The 16,980-nt window shown below is 33.7% G+C and overlaps 1 long non-coding RNA gene across 1 annotated transcript; it reads right to left on the bottom strand.

Annotated features, from left to right (window-relative positions):
• Positions 1-13,347: 13,347 nt before the first annotated feature.
• LOC111400016 lies at positions 13,348-15,652 on the bottom strand. Its single transcript, XR_002703815.1, has 3 exons — positions 15,544-15,652; positions 13,683-15,455; positions 13,348-13,598 (listed from the first exon to the last, which is right to left on the bottom strand). It is a non-coding gene; the product is annotated as an uncharacterized LOC111400016 (long non-coding RNA).
• Between the last annotated feature and the right edge of the window lie 1,328 nt (positions 15,653-16,980).

Here is a 16,980-nt window from a genome sequence, read left to right as displayed (position 1 = left end):
TGATAAGTTGACTCAGCTGTGACATGAATGACAGACGCATATGTAGAGGAAATGATACGTGGAGGGTGCTGATTGGTTTTTAGAAGGGTCGTTGTGGCCTTGTGGGTGACGGATACTATTTTGGTGGCTTGTCGAAAGAGAGAAGTACAGGATCCGGGACAGGATCTACTTTGTGCGTGAGGTTTTTAATTGAAATAGAATAAGCTCCCGTTTGTCCCTATTTTCATTCTATTTTTTATTTTTTTTTAATTTTCGGTCACATAATTTTTTATAAAATAACATTACACACAAATAAAAAAAATTTCATTCTTATTCAATTACACATTTTTAAAAAAAAATACTATTTTAACAATTAAAATTTGACAATAATGGGGTCCAAACAGGGGCTAAATCTAAATGGATAGGGTCGACGAGCACACGTGGCATCCCCTATTGGCAGGAGATCTGTCAGTCTGTGTCCTATCCATGTAGCAGTGCTGATTGAAGTAATAGAGAATTGAAGCGACTCACTGTCACGATCGTTTTATGTTAGTGATTTAATGCAGGAGGCAATTTTTCAAATCACAAACCGTCATGTAGAAAGTCGCGTAAGACGACTATCGCAGTGAATGACTATGAATAGCATTACTCAATCATAAAATTTGTAAGTTTGATGTTGGTTTTTTAAAATAAATTTTGTGAAAAATATTATTTTCGTGGAATATACATTAAATAATAAAGAAAATTTATGAGTTTATGTATATAAAATTATTTTATTGAACAATATATGTTGAAAATGAATCTGAGAAAAACAATTTTAGAGAAAATGTACCAAACAGGAGCCTATATACACACTAATTTTACATACATAGAGATTGATATTTTGCAACAAGACCACCAAGAGATCGATAAGGCACATAGTGTGTTGATTGAACTTTCCTTCATTGCAAATTAAAAATGAATATTTGGTGATTCCGCTCAATTCAAGCTATGTTTGAGTCTCATTGTTGTTATTATTATTATTATTATTATTATTTTGTGAGAAAATAGATTTTATAATAATAATTTTTAGAGAATGTGTGATAAAAAAGTAGGAAAAAATTCTGTATTTACATACAAAATTATTTTATTGAGAGAATATATGATTATAAATAAATTTAAGAAAAAAATGAATTTTTTGAAAATGTGGTTCAAACGGAGCTCAATGCTAAGTCTCGTCAACCAACAATCAATTTCAGTCACTAAGCATATAGAGAGATTAATTAGGCTCCAAGAATATTAAGTAATGCTATTCTTCTACCATCATTATGTTCGATATTTTATTGAATGATATATTTAATAACAGAATCTCTTGTTTCTACGTATAATTGAATTCATCATTTAATGCCACTAAATTCGAGTTATTACGGTCATCATTGTCAAGGAAATTTCATGCTAATCAATCAATGTTGTAGCGGTGACTTTAAAGTGTCGCCAAATGACGTTAATTAATACATAAAGTTAACAGATTTCGTATTAAAAAAAAAAAAAATGGAGGAGGAGGAAGAAGAAGGTGAAATGTAGGTTTACCATATGATTTAAGGCTGAAAATCTAATCAAAATTAAAGCCACATTACGTTTTCTCATTCGAATGTAATAAACTTTCAATTCATAATTTCCAAAATTATTGACATGTCGTACCATTTGATGACGTGTTGTCACTTAATGGTGCAACGTAAAATTTAAAGTTAATTCTTTAATTGAGCGATCATTCAACATTTAGAAACTTGAGTAATTATTATGTAAAAAAATAACTTCAATAACCATTCATATAATTATTCAAAACGTAATTAACCCCAAAACACCCTAAGCCACCCCATCCGTTTTCCCTTTCCCATATCCTCAATCGCCCATAATAGTAATCACATATCATACTTTATTGTTGAGTATGTTTAATTGGTTGCGGGGTTATTTAATTTGAGTCAACGGTTGAAAGAAGTTTTTCTAATTGAAAATTGGGTACGTATAATTCGATTTACTAATAGAATTTAACCACATAAATTGTTGAATTAAATTTTGTGCATGTTTTTGATATTTAATATGTGAGTGAATAATCGATTTTAATTGTAAAAACGGTTACTACAAAGTCTCGATGAAGAAGTCAAGTGTGAATTTTCTCCCATCGAAATTGTGAATATAATTTACATATTCATCAACCTTTTCGCGTCCCAAGAGAGTATGTTGAAGTTTATCAAGATGCGATGTTGTATTTGTCTATCATTGTTGCCTTAGGATTTTAAGATTTTTGTTTGTACCAAATATGGCTCGATAAAATGGTTTTAACTTCGAAACGATCTGATTTTTAGAGTTTACATCTCTTTCCAATTGTTCAAAGAAATAAGGGTCGCCATCAGTGTTTATCTTTAGTGAACGAGGAGGGTTCTTCAACGAGGGAAAATGAACTGCAAATTTGCAAGTGCCGTCCCCAACATTTGGGTAGATACTAAATCATCCCCATCCTTAACTTCGTCCCAATACATGTTTCCATTATTAAATTAAGGGATAGTTGCAGCAAAAACTCCAAACCTTTAAAGCACTAGCATACTTTTTTCAAACATTTGATTTGTTGTAACCATCACCCATAATATTTCCAAACTATTTGAAATATAAATATAAGGGTGTATTTGATTGTGAGCATGGAATTTACATGAAAAAAATAAATAAATTTTAGATAATTGAATTGCCTAGAAATTATTTGCATGAAAATTGTCAATTAACTGTATTTGATTGATTTTATTTTTAACCAAAAAAAGTTATATTTGTCCATTTTTTATTGGTAGATAAATGAAAAATAGAGAGAGGGAGGGAGGGGGGGGGAGAGAGAGAGAGGGAATTACCTGAAAAATAAAAATATACTTCTCCTATAGAAAATATTTTCCTTATTTTTAAGTTTTTATGTCGTCAAAGTACTAAATTCTACTTGGTTAATTTTCGTTTGTTTCGGTGTGAGACCTTTTCTAAACAATTGGAAAAGAAATGACAAATTGGCCATTAGATGAAAGTTTGGGGACTAATATTCACATGAATTGAAATTGAAGGATTTGAAGTGAAGTAAAGAGACATAAGTAGCACAATTAATTGGATTTGAGGACTAAAGTGCATTACATAAAGAAAGTGAAGCCATAGAGAGCAATATTACATTAAGTGGGCTTGGATCAAATTAACAAATGATGAGAATTAAATAGGCCTTAAATGGTGAAATTGCAAGGGGAATGGGATTCAAGTGGACTTCGACTTCCTTTTGCATTATCAAAGCTACGGGCAGATGAGTGGAATAAAGGAAATTGAAAGGAGAAAATTACCGAAAAACCTACATTTAAAGAATACTTTTCATAAATAAGGAGGATTATTTTACATTCAACATATCAAGTGATAATTAGGTTTTAATAATTATAATAATAAAAATTCAATTAAACCTAATCTACATACCCACCCATCGGCACCCAACTCTATCCAAATCAATTTCATTTTCTTCTTCTCTCTTCTCTCACACACTCTCTCTATCACTCATACCACCCATCCGCCCTTTCTTTCCGGCGTCGTTGTGTTAGATGGATACTACCTACTCGCTTCTTCTTTCTGACGTCTTTGCGCGTGGTGGACACCTACTCACTTGCCCCTTTTTTCCCACAAAAAAGAATCGTCGTACGCAGTGACAAACTGTTACATGCATTGGCGTAACAAGGCGAAGCCCATGGCAATAGATGTGGTATAGTGTGGGGATGCTATAGAAAGTGGTTTTGCGATCGTGGGGCTTATTGTTGGAGCCAAAAATTGAAACTGAAATGTATGTGATCGATTGTCCGAAGAACGGGTTTATAAATTTGGATTGTGTGTTGACGTTTGATGATATTAAACCATAAATAGATGCCCCTTGATGAGTATGGTTGACAATGTGGTAGTATTAGCATGGTCATCACCGGAGAAAGTGGTGTTGCACAAAAGACAATCCGTAGCTATTGGTCTTTGGGTTTATTTTTTGGTGCGCTTGGGTGCTACAATTAGTTGTAGTTGTTGCAGTTAATGCTAGTAGGGTAAAATTGTAGTCGGAATTTGATAGGAATAGGTGGTTGATGGCCAGCGATGTGCAGTGGTAGGCTTGAATGCTGGCTGGCGTTTGGAGGCTTCAAAGGAGGTGCGCCCTACTTACAGGTACAAGCAGTGAATATTCATGTTGTACGGTGATGGTGATGGTGGTTGGAATTTGTTAAAGATGGTGGTGGTGTGACTTTGGTAGTGGCGGTGGAAATTGAGTATGACCAAGTCTATCTTTATTGTTAATGTTTGTGACCCAATTTATGTTAATTGTGTCTGTATGTGACTTAATTATGCCCCCATTTGATTCCCATTAAATTCAATTACATTACATTATATTTTTCTCTCTCATATTTTCAACCACACAATCTTCCATAAAATAATATTACACGTAAATAGAAAATTTTTCCTTTTTTTTCAACCACTCATTTTTTTAAAAAATAATATTCCCCCCGTTTTCATTTTCATGTAATGGGGGTCAAACGGGGGCTATATATAGTCACAAATTTAGACTGACATAGTCGCAAACAGTCACGTTGATAACGTTGGCCAGTGAAGGTAGTATTTATGATAGTGAATTTGAGTTGAAGGTGGTAAAGTGGTGGTGCATTGGTGATGCTAGGGGTGGATTGTGTTGTTGGTTTGCGATATATGCAGATTTGTTTGTGGTAACCCTCTGTGACTAAGTTTGTGTTTATTGTGATTGGTTGTAACCAATTCTGTATTAATTATGATTGATTTTGACTCGATCACATATAGTCACGATTAATATTGATTTGATTATAAATAGTCACATTGAAGGTAAATTTGATCACAGTTAATCACATTAAAGATAAATTTGATCACAAATAATCATATATAACACAGGTATGATCATAGACAACATAGTCACAAATCTGGCTATCTACAATGCACCACTATTGTCACTATAATTTCTAGAATTTTTTTTTACTATGGGGTGGGCTAGTTTTGTGGGGTGTGATGCGATCACAAGAGTAGTTGTAGGAGCAGTTTGCCTGAGCAGTCATCGGAGCCAATAGTCATCTCCGATGGAGAGGTGGAGGAAAGGTGGTGTAGTGTGGTGATGGAGGTGGGTTCGTGGGAGTGGGGTAGGGTCGTGGGTCCGTAGGGAAAGATCATGGGTGGGATCCTGAGATATTAATAATTAATATAATACTAATTTAGTCGGTGGGGGTGCTAATTAATTGGGCAGGATAATTAATTCTAACTAATTATATATTGTATATATTATTAAATGGAATTAACACCCGAATTTTGAAATAATTTAATAAGTTTGTTAATTTTGAAATGTAATTCTTACTAGTAGGAGTTATGTGTTATTTCCAATTGAAAGTGAAAGAACATTGTTTTCCTTTTTGGACACAATTTATTTATTTTTATTTTCATTTTTATTTTTGTAGAGGAGATACACATGAAGAAAAGAAGATACAGACGGTCGAAATTGGGAAGACACATGGCCGAATATTGGAAAAACACAAGGAAGAGACTGAAGACGGTAGGATAATTGAAGATTTAATTCTAGATTTTTGTATACTAATTCATCAATAATTATGCAAAGAATTTGTGAATTAATCACGTCCCGTCAATTTCTCGGCTTTAACCTTTATTTTTTTAAGTTCCGACATTATAAGTAGTTAAATATTTTTGGGCTAGGTTTTCGATTAACATTGTTTATAAAACTTTAAATTTTGAATATTTATTTTTTGACATTCAAAGCATGTTTTCAATTTTTTAATGATTGACATGGAAATTTTTTTATTTTTTTTTATTATTATTTTTTTATAATCATATGCGTACTAGTTGTATAAGTTTTGTGGCTCATTTTACCTTCGAAAGATTGAAAAAAGTTAGACATAGTGTCAATTTTGTAGAGTTCAATAGGGGATAGAATTATATCGCTATATTATATGATTTTTAATTATTCACAAATCTTTAAAGCTTACTTATATGTTTGCATCGGTTATAGAAATGTAGTCAAGTCACACGTAAGAATATATTTAATTTTACTTAAAAAAATTGTTAAATAATTTAGGAATATTGATATTATAATTGAATTGTGTTGTCAAGTTGTGGGTTAATGGGGATTCGAGATTCTAGTACATTTTTCATCAAATTTGCATTAATCCCAATCTTGAGTCAATTTTAGTTGAGGTAGATTTTGTATTCATAAGTAGATTATTTAATTCCAATTTAATTTTAGAAAAAAAATCTCAATTTTCGAATTTAACTTATACTCAAAATCAATTTTACTATTTGTCAACGATCCGTGCATTTGTGACGATTTCAAGCGAAAGAATATTTTCGAGACTGTAACTACTTTTTTAACAAACATTATCTAATAGCCCTATCTCAATTATGAAACAAATTATAAAACACGCTAGAACATAACATAGTATTAAAATATTATAAGTTGTATATAATAAACTTATGTCCATATTACAAAGTAGAATAACTTATTTATAGGATTACTAATAACTCTAATGGTGCGCTTGATTGTGAGCATGAAATTTGTAAGTAAAGAAAATAAATTCTAGACAATTCAATTGCATAGTTTTTATTTGCATAGAAATTGTCAATTAAATGTGTTTAATTGATTTAATTTTCAATTTAGATAATATTATACTTATCGATTTTTTATTAATAAGTAGATGAGAGGGAGTGGATAAATAAGAGAGAGAAAGAGAGAGTAAATTTCATGAAAAATAAAATCTTACTCCTCCTAAAAAAAATATTTTCCATGAAAAAAAGTCAATCAAATAATATAAAAGTAGGAATTTGGGTGAAAAAACATATATTCCATGAAAAATATTGACAATTAAACACACCTTAAAAGATAATATTGTAATATAATTACAATCAAGTATTAAGTAAAATACATAACTCCTACAAGTAAGAATTACAATCAAGTATTAAGTAAAACTAAGGCTCTCTCTTCCAAGAGTCAAATGATATTTCAAAATTGCTTGCATGCCAACCAAGTCAAACAAAGAATTCTAAACTATTACAAAATCATTATCCACCAATCTAATTAAACTATCATCAATGCTTGAAGGAGACACCAAAAGTATAATGAACAAGACCAAAACAGCAGACCAAGGATAGAACATGTTGAATAGTAGTAATCCGATAATCCATGTATTGTATCCACTCAAATATGAAGGAGACAAAGATTAATCAAATAGGAACTCTGGCACACGTGGAGGCTAAGACAACATTTGGATAGAAATAAATTCAGTGGGAAAATAACATGATTTCTTCAAAATAATACTAACATCAACATATCTAAAAAAGTTTCAAAACTAATTCTCTGATTCATCATAAACCAACACTCTCCAAGAAGGAAGTAACAAGAATAGCCACAATCTAACATAATTTGAATTAATCTAAACTCAAGTAATCTAGATTAAATCAAGAAAAAAAGAATCCTTTGCCTAGCATAATATAAAATAAAGAAAATAATTTGGATAGATGAGAGTATTTATAGAAAACAATAAAACTTGACCGGACGAGCAGCACAAGATCGCTCGTTGAAAGAGATAATCGCCCAAATGGTCACTGAACTTTACAAAAAGCTTTCAAGGGGTAACTGAACTTTAAAAATCACTCAAGTCATCACTAAACTTTGCAAAATATTTTCATGAGGTCACTGAACTTTAAAAATTACTCAATTCATCACTAAATTTTGCAAAAAGATTTCACGGGATCACTAAACCTTGCAAAAGGTTTCCCAGTAGTTACTGAATTCCACTAGGAAACCTTTTGCAAAGTTTTGTGATGAATGTTGTGATTTTTAAAATTCAGTAACCTCGTGGAAACCTTTTATAAAGTTTAGTAATGACTTGGGCGATTTTTAAAATTCAGTGATTCTGTGAAAATCTTTTACAAAATTTAGTCACTGTTTGGGTTATTATTTCCCCTTTGAAAAGTAAAACCTTGCAGGTTTAACCCAAAATAAAATTAAAATTGCTATGATGCCATGTTAGAGTATTATAAATTATGCCCTTGTTTGAGCCCCATTTCGGAGGAAAGAATGAATTTTTGAATAGTTTATTGATAGGAAATATGTAATAATGAATGTAATATTATTTTACTGAAGAAAGAGTGTTTGAAATGATATTAAAACATTATTGAAAAATTCATTTTTTCCAAATAATGGGGCTCACACAAGGACTATAAATAATAAACTCTTGTTTTTACTATAGAGTAGAAAGCCCTGTTTGCAGGACTACAAATAACTACAAAATCAAAGATTATGCGATAATTAGACGATCAACTATTAAGGAAAACAATTCAACACAATTGAAAATATATCATGAATTAAATCTTTTCATATCTTCAATACATATTATATTTTCAGTAATTGCGTTAATAGACTCTGTTCTTAACCATTGACAAATATTATATTTTGTTAGGTCTATTTCCAAAAATACAAAAACTTATAGGTCATTTTTTACTTATAACTGAAAAAGTAGTAAGCTTAAGGACATACAAACACGTGAGAAGATTTAAAAGTCTTAAACTAGTTTTAGATTAATGAGCTAATTACCTGCCCAAGTCTAAACTTTAACCATGGACGTTTATATGCAATCTACTAGTCTATAACAGATACTTTAAAAACTTTTGGATCTTTTAGATTTTTAGATTTATATATTTTACACTAGAGATGTTTTGCCTATAAAAGAAGATGATTTAACATGCATTATTATATCAAAGTAGACATGTGTCTTTCTTTAAGCCCTTGTTTGAGCCCTATTAATTGGTGTTAATAGATTTTGGAATAGTGATTTTTTCGAAAATGTGTAGTTAAAAAGTAAGGAAATGTTTAGGTTTACGTACAGAATATTTATTATGTGATATTTGGTTAAAAATTAGATTTGAAAAAGAAAAAAGAAAAAAAGAATTTTGGAATAATGGGACGCGGGCTCATAGATCTTATTAAACGCAGCTCCACAGGTCGCCTTCAGTTGTCGGAGCAATTCGAAATCAGAGAAACTGCTGGAACTATTCTGAAACGGGTCTCAGAACCATTGATACCGTCGGACTATTGCCCAGGTCGACAACATAACCGAAAACTGTCACAACTTCAGATTTGATTCTATCGGTCCGAATAACAACGCTAATCGGTATGTAAAGCTAAATCAATGAAATCCCATTTGTCATCTTTACAATACCGATTTCTGCCCGTTTAGTATGTTGGTCATGTGTTATAATATCAGGATTTCAAGTCAGAAGGTACAAATTTAATGTTATGAACACATTGTCCACCCTTCTGCTATATCTTAAACATTACATGTAATAAAGAAGCATGTATCTGCCGTGCTGTCCCAGAAATCGCATGCACGTAAAAGTCTGTGACTTCAAAAGTAGTACGATTCACTTCGTCAACTGAAAAGGAAATATATATAAATTATATCGATCTATGTTTGTCACGTGTCTTGACATTGAGTTGTGACCTCCCATGCATTTATTTGATGAAAAACAATGACCTATCATGATATCACCTAAAAAAATACTTAACGTATCCTTGGCAACACGTGACTTTTTCAGAACGTTACTTGATAGTTTAATGTGATGTAAATGAAAAATCTGTGATATGTAGTGTGACAATATACATTTGCGACTAAGGATAAAAAACATATTGCTGTAATGTGTGAAACAAATATTGTGAAAATGTATCTTAAAAATGTGTGACCTACAACAGACACGATAACAGGCATTATACATGGCATTCATGCAAATCAAAGCTTATTTTTTTCATCTCGTTTGCAATGGAGTGATTTAGCGTTTATTTTGATGTGAATTAAGAATTGTAACTGAAATTGGTGAATTTGATTTCACAGAAATGGTGTATGTCCACGTCTGTTTATTGACTGGATGGCAAGTTTCATTGGTTTTGGTTGATCATAATTGCGGGTTTGCAAAGCTCGTAGATACTGTTATGACAGAGTTTGGATTGAATCCCACCAATGTGGCGGTGATAATGAAATATGTGTTGTGAAGTGACTTACCTCCGATCGTAATCAAAAGTGACATTAACGTGTTGTCATACATGGCGTTGAAAGACTTTTGGATCGTGACCCTTCCAAATATCCCACTAGCATTGAGGTCAATGAAGCAGAAATGGGCAAACATCAATTCACGGTACCGTGTGATGTACAGTATAATGAACATGAATTTTAGTTGATTGAAATGTCGTCAGATATTTGTGGAGCAATATAACATCCAACATGTGACAGTTTCGAACATGAGGTCACGGTTATATCGGTCGCAGATGGTAGGGATGTCAAGAAAGGACGGGTTTTTCATAACAAGGAGGTTTTGAAGCTGAGCCTGTCCTTTTATACAATCCATAATATGTTTGAATATGTTGTTGTTCGATCCAACAAGAAAGACTACCTTGTAAAGTGTTCACGTGACGAGTGTAACTGGATCTATAGATCATTGAAGCTGGGAAAAACAGAGATGTTTAAAATAAGACATATTGCAGACGGACACACATGTGCACCGAATATTGTTCTGGGGTGTCACAGGCAAGTAACAAAATCAGTTGTGTCATCTTGTATTAAATTCAAATACACATCGTCACGCACTATATACATTCCAAATGATATACGAAATGATATGTTGCATACTTATGAAGTGTTTTTGAACTATGTGAAGGCTTGGAGATCTCATGAGGAGACTTTAAGAATGATTAAGGGTGATCCAACGGATTCATTTGGCAAGATACCGAGATTCTTTTCTATGCTGCATCAAATAAATCCAGGGATGGTCACAGGAATAGAGCTTGATAGTCACAATAGGTTTAAATATTAATTCATGGCACTTGGAGCATCAATTCGTGGATGGGAACATTGTAGGCCTATTGTTGTGGTGGACGAGACATATCTAAATGGACATTATGGTGGGACCCTATTCACAGCTTGTACCCAAGATGCAAACAACAACATATTTATTCTTGCTTTTGAAATTTGAGATAATGAGAATGATAGTTTTTGGACATGGTTTCTACAAGAATTGAAGTGAGCTTATAGAATTAGAGAAGGGCTATGCTTCATTTCGGATCGTCACAACAGTATTAAAAATGCCGTTGAAAAAGTCTATCGAAGAATATATCATGGGATTTGTTCATATCATCTCCTACAGAATCTTAAAACACGTTACGGAAAATCAAGTCACAAAATAGTGCAATCGTTCAATGCAACCTTACGAGCTTACACATTGTCGAAATACGAATATTACATGCAACAGCTTACTGCAATTAATGAGAACATAACAATTTACTTGGTATGTGAAATACATATTATCTGCAATCTATATTGGTATCAAAACATTTTCCCTGCTATGGAAATATATTATATGCAACGTCATGTCTTTGTTTTGTAGGATGATGTTGGACTTGAGAAATGGTCACGATACCACATGCCCATAAATAGGTATTCCACAATGACCTCAAATAGAGTAGAGTCGGTTAATGCGGTCACAAAGTATGCTAAGAACTACCCAATTATAGCGTTGTTGGAGTCATTGCGACAAACGATACAGTCTTGGTTCTGCAAACATAGAGAGACAGCACATGATACGTTTACGAAGTTGTCAAGCAAGTACGAGAGGCAGTTACAAGAAATGAGCACAGATATGAATAACTTAAGGATAATATCTTTTGCTATAACTAATCTCCATTTGTATAACTATTGAATTGCGTAGTGTATCACATGGTTTTCATTTTCATGATCTTTTTGTCAAATATAACATTTCACACATACAACTTTCTTAATTAATTGTAGGTCAATCTTGTCAACCAGGCAATGTTTTGCGTTAGTGGTGACAGTTCATCTTTCGTTGTCGATATAGAACAGCGTACATGCACATGTCGGATACTTCAAGTTGATCGCCTTCCGTGTCCACACTCATTGGCTATGATTGCTAGTATGAAGATGAATCCATATGAGTACTGTTCCTACTATTACACAACAGAATCATATAAGAAAACTTATCAAAAAACAATATTTCCTGTTGGGAATATAACTGAATGGACCGTGCCAGAAAATTTTCGAGAAATGGTTATTTTGGCACCTAATCAAAAGCGCAGTTGTGGAAGGCCTACGGAAAAGAGATTTAGATCAACGTGTGAATAAACCGTTGTTATCAAATGCGGACGTTGTGGTGAACGTGGTCACAACCACCGTACCTGTAGCAACTTAGTTCCATTAAGTCAAAGCCAAGAGAAAGGAAAGAAAAGGAAAAGAAAGGCAACTGATGTTACAAATTGATCTATATGGACTGATTTTTTAATGTTATGAATCATCAATCTTCGTTATATGACATACATAATGAATGATTATTCTTTTACATCTCTTGTATAAAGGTGTTGTCAATATTAAATGGTCGATGACGATATTGATGTTTTATTTTGACATGCACTAATATCACGTGACAAGTCAACAATTGTATGTGATAAGCTATTGTCAAATTTACAAACATCTATGACCGTTCTTGCAAGCGCCGAACATATTATATGACAATCACAGACTAATCAGTGACTTCTTGATAATGCACATGAAAACGTAATGGAACATATGTCAAGAATCTGTGACGTGTAGTGACGCATCAGACTTGATCGAGTGGGAAAATCCTATGAGAAAATAATAGAAAAAAATCTGTGACCTATAATGATCTCGCATACATTAACATGTGACTTCGGACAATAGAAACTGTGACCTGTGGAGTGAACGGAATTAGTGAATCCTCATTAATGTTTCACATGATAGTGTAGTGTCACAAACTGTGACGTCTTGTGAGGCTATATATCTGTGACCGGATGACAGAAATGATGTGACAAAGAAAACAGACATCTATAACCTATAATGTCGGGCACAAGTGAATCTGTAATTTTCAACAACGCAACGGTTACATATTGTGTATACAAGTTTATATTGAAATCTGTGACCTGAAAAGCAAACATGCATAGGAGCTGTGACACTATTATTCCATATGTGACTTGTATGGTAACCATGAACAAAAACCTACAACGGTTTAAGACTCGTCTGTCAAATGTATTGTGATAGCGTTGACACTCCTGTGACTATATAAGAACACTTGTGACCTATAATTTAAACATTACACACATACAAGAACTACAATGCTCAATCAATATAGCTTTAAATTTCTCAATATCATCACTGCAAACTAAATAAACACAACCAAGAAGCAAACAAATTGTATACATTACAAACTACTGTCCATGGAAATATAACTACCATCCAACAAAAATTTATGACTAAGTCTGAATACATATCCAAAAACAATTAGTGGAAAGGAGAATCAACTATCACTCAATAACTATGCTTTCACCCCCAGTCTAATACACTTTGTTCCTTTCCTTCTCGATTTCACGATGTTTGTTTAGCAACGAAGCTACATCTAGATGTGCTCTACTAGCATCAAATTTGGTCTACAATGAGCCTATAGCTTCACGCAGCATATACTTAGCATACTTGATCACATAAATACCGCAGTCATGACTGGAAAAGAAGAAGGAGGTAATTAGGTGCGGGATGACCATTATCTATTTCTTTGAGATGAAAAAATTGTGGTCACAAACGTACCCATTTTTTTGATGTGGAAGTGAGAAGTCTAGCAGCACCTCCAACTCCATGAAATCATTCGAATGAGCATCTGAGTCTTTATTCCAAACTCCAATACGCTTCATGAGGTGGGGGAGAATTTTCACAAATGGTTCAATTTCAATATGGACTTTGATGTTATTGTACGTCTTCATGGATGAATTGAACACAAAAAACTGCTGCTTCTTTATATCGAGAACTCCCAGCATCCAGTGAGTTTGTTGGTTGGCAAAATAGGCATCAACACAATGTCCACATCAGACCATGGGGCGCTCAATGGAATGTGTGCACCTGTAATGTCATTTAGCAGGCTTGAATCGTTTAGGACCACATTTGTATCTTGCTTGAATTTAGGTTAGATGTTCTTCAGCTTTGCCTGGAACAAAGAGTCCGTTGTGGTAGCAATGTATTTCACATTTTAACCATTTCTTGCCAACTGACGTATGTAGTAGAAGCAAACATTCATATGCTGTCACAATGAACAGATAGGTCAAAGCAACAAATCCAGTAATAGTGAAACATGAGGTGCCATTAGCATATGACATGTACGTAATGACATTGTTCTTCTTCACACCCTGTGACCTATGCGTACTGAAATACTTATTTTAGATTTGACATGTGAACGGTACAATTGTGAACAAGTGTATGTGTTGTGTGAATTATTTTTATGCTATAACCTTTGGCTTGGACATATGATAGTTGATGACTTCATATATTATGTGACTACATCCCTATTGTTCTATGATAGTCATAATGTCTCTTCAAATGGTCTGGTTGTGAATTTGAAACAATGTAATGTGACCAATATAAAATATCATGTACATAAATAGTTTCTAACTGGAGTATGTTACCCTTGCATATGGTTTGTGAGTATGATTATGATAACAAATTGTGACAGTACGACCTATATTATTAGTGGAAGTAGTAGACAACATACCGAGCTACTCAGTGACACCTCCCTTGAAACTAGCTCGTACCACTATGTTTTGTTCCCTACCATAAACTCTCCAACAACGAACGGTGGACGAATGTGGTCATCTTTATCACTGAACTTCTTCCTACAAGCCAACGAAAATGATTCATTTCTCCGAGGTAATAAATTTACTAGCAATCATGCTTACTTATTATGTGGTTGTAGCCTCGTTGGAACCAATTTTGGAAGTTCGCAATGTCAAGGTCATCTACATTTTGATTATAATGTTCGAAAAGTACTACGTGTCCTGAAGGCTTGATTTGTTTCCCTTCAGTGACAACGTAAGGAGATTGTAGAGCTTTGGCTAGTCTAGGAGCACTCTTCACAGGTAAGCTAGAACTAGGTGCTATGACAGGTGAATCCTGCACAATATCTAGTGGTTAAATACCTCAACAAAATGTAATATTGTCGTACAATAGTGTTTGTATATAAATATCCATTACAAGTATGTCACATCTTTCCAATTTCTATACGAGAAAGTATTTATTGACATCACATGCGACTTTAATATAACGTGCACCATGTAATAGAATGCAAAAGTGACGCAATCATTCGTTAATACCTCTTTCCTCTCACTTTTCGTGTCCTTCACGACATCGGATATGATCGAGTCAACACGTGCTTGTAACTCTTTGGAGTATGTTGATACTGACATGCTTGGTTGCGTATATCCAACACCCAGATCGAAGGATGGGGGTTCCAAAGTACAGTGAAAGCCCAATTCATTAGCGTGTCCATCTTACCTTTACCTTTCAATTCACCAGTCTTGCCAATGTGTTTAGCTTGAAGAGAGAAAAAGACAAGTGAAATTCAGTCATGAATGAACTCATAGTTGAAGAATTCACGTAGTATAACAGTCACATACATCACCTGTGAGTTCAGACACTTCAATAGGTTGTGCAGCAAATTTCTTGCTAATTTTGTTCATAACCTCGTCCATAGAGCTGGAAATCATGGCAATGACAGAATCTGACATCAGTTTCATGTTTGACTTGATGTCCAGTAAGTCTGTACAAATTTTACCTCTCAAGCGCACTATAAGGTTTATTTTCTTGTGTTGATCAGACTTGATACACAACATCTATGACTTCACATCATCATGCTCAGAAATCAACAATTGGTTCTTAGAATGTAGTTCAGATCTTCTCTATTGAAATGCTTTCTCAATTCGTCAACAACCTGCAACATATGATTACCCGTAATGAGTTCCAATATGGAAAAAAAACATAATAATAATTCAATGACCTGTGAAAAATGTAATGCAAAATAAGTAGCAACATGTAACATATATTTATAAAATTTGCTAACTTGAATCTAACATCTTACATCGTTTGATTGAGGACCAGTGTTTTGAGGCATATGTGGAGTACTTGCATCAGTTGATTGTCCTTTCCCGATTGGAGAATTGCTATGGAATGTTGGGTTGTGCCTTCTAGGTAGAGTGTCAACAAAATCATCATCGTCTATATGTACGTCAGATTGTCCGACTCTACCGCTGGTTATTGTAAGTAAGGAAGTAGTTGTTTTCGCAATGAGCAAACTTGGGTCATCACTTGTGCTAGCACCGTGACTGATCTTTCAGTACTAGTGCCCGTTCGCCTCTCCCCACCAAACAGATCAAGCTGAACAGGTTTTGTGTACTCTGTACCAATCATATATTGCATTGCACTTTCTGATTTTGACGGATCAAGGTCACAAATTTCAACCTGCCATTCTAAGTATCAATTTAGTGGCACACTAGTTTGATAGAAATTGTTAGCATACAATGTGCAGCATGTCAAAAATGTGACATGTAACCTAAAGTGAATAATTTGTGACTCAGATTACATATATGTGACATGTTTCTGTAATCTTTGACTTCTGAATCTGTGACTATAACCTAAAGTGAATATTCTATGACTTAGATTACATATATGCGACATGTTTCCGTAATCTATGACTTGTGAATGTGACTGTAACCTCGAGTGAATAATCTGTGACTCATATTACAAATATATGACATGTTTTTTTGAATCTGTGACCAATGATATGTGTGACTGTGACCTCAAAATTTGTGTAACGATGGCGTTAAAGTACATACATTTGGGTTGGAGAGGCATTCAGGAACTTCCAACTTAGCAGCCAAAGGGTGGTCCTCTGCAGTCCAATTTCTTATTCGTGGGAAGGATCTCAAAATCCTTCTCGCTACTTAGCCATCTAGACTGGGTATTGTCTCATATATTCAGGCTTGAAACATAGTCAAAGGACCTCTTAATCTATAATGACTAGATCTATTACTCAACCCCTCTCTCAGAGAATTGATTAAAG

Source organism: Olea europaea, chromosome 9 (assembly GCF_002742605.1).
Source record: "Olea europaea var. sylvestris chromosome 9, O_europaea_v1, whole genome shotgun sequence".
Classification (NCBI taxonomy): Eukaryota; Viridiplantae; Streptophyta; class Magnoliopsida; order Lamiales; family Oleaceae; genus Olea; species Olea europaea.
The sequence above is the reverse complement of the archived record's forward strand: the minus strand, read 5'-3'. Positions and strand labels throughout refer to the sequence as shown.